This window comes from Lutra lutra, chromosome X (genome assembly GCF_902655055.1).
Source record: "Lutra lutra chromosome X, mLutLut1.2, whole genome shotgun sequence".
In the NCBI taxonomy this organism is placed as follows: Eukaryota; Metazoa; Chordata; class Mammalia; order Carnivora; family Mustelidae; genus Lutra; species Lutra lutra.
Genome location: NC_062296.1, coordinates 98,563,204 through 98,564,724, shown reverse-complemented (window position 1 = coordinate 98,564,724; position 1,521 = coordinate 98,563,204).

The window sequence follows — 1,521 nt, the reverse complement described above, 5'->3', positions numbered from 1 at the left end:
GCCATGTGAGTTTGGATCCCTACGTCACCATGTAGAACAGGTATGTCCTGGGGACACGTACACTTTGTTGTACTAAGATCCGGGGGTTAGGGTTATGTTTTGACCCCTCCGAGGACCGGCAAATGGTGTGTTAACCTAATCCAACCCAGCGATGGGAGAACAATGCCCGCGAGTTTACACTGAAACTCTCCCAAATTGAACACAGCCCACGTGATCTCTGTCTGCTGATCAAGAGTCGAAAGCCCCACTGCCTGGTTTTTCAGATGAGGTCATTATGTTTGTGTTCTTTATAAAGCAGAATAAATTAGTGAATTTTGAGAATCAGTGGGATAGATGCTTCCTGGAATTGTCCACTTCTGTGGATGTGCAGGACATCCATTTTATGCTTGTGTTTTGCTCATTATTTGTGCTCCCCTCCCCCCCGCCATTCTACCCAAAAGGGAATATACCATTGGCATTGAAATTAGGTTGGGGCTGGCTCACTGGAGAATCGTTACAGACCCAGGACGAGATCACGAGAAATGAGAAAACCCACCCACTCCTTGCACTAGGTCCTTCCACGACCCAGGGCAAGATAAGGACTCGGAACGACTAGGGTATCTTGAACGAACTTGCATTCAAGGATTCTCACAGGAACACACTGTTCACAGCACATCTCAAGCTTTTATACGGAGTGACAAAACCCGCTGGAGAAGTACGAAACATCTCACAAAATTAATTCCGTTTACGTCAAAATCAAATCTTTAATACGACGCACCTGCCTTTCATGGTGGGACGTGGTTGTTTCATGTGCTTTGCTTGTATCTTAAAAAAGTGAAAATTGACTTATTTTTGTATACATTTCCCTACTTATCATTGGTCCTGTTTTGAGGTCCAAAAGGAGGCAAAAAATGATTGGTGTGAGAAGGGGATGACCACAGGAACACGTCTGGCGTGACATCTGTCTCTCTTGTCAAAAGGAGGAAGCATCGCCACCCTGATTTTTCCATTCGGAAATCAGAAATTGTCCTGTTTCTCAGCAAACTGGAACAGAGGAGCTTGGCTCCATAGGTCAAGACCATAAAATGTCAAAGCATTTGTTAAAGCCAGAACACAGACTCATCATTCTGGACATGCCTCTTGTGAGTTCAACATCCAATTACAAATCTTTAAGCTCAATTTTTTTTTCCTAGAAGAGTGGCCTTCTCGTTCTCCAACAATATACTCTCAACTGCACATTCACAGACTTGGAACGAAATGCCAGGGGAGTTTGATTAATGTTGGCCACCAAAATGGAGCCTCCACTCTGTACGGGAGTTCTGCACACACATTCATTCATCTGGACATAAGCTCAATCCCCATTGTCGGTCCATGGTGCCTGGTTGGGAATGTCAGAAGAAGAGGGAGCCTTCGGGTGGGATGGAGGTTGGTGTGGATGGCTCTCTGGTTTTGTCCTGGTTGTGTGCCAAGCGAGATCTGTTTGAAAAGTGACCTTGGAGTCTTCGCCCTCATTTATGGAGGAAACGATGCACGGGATTCCCT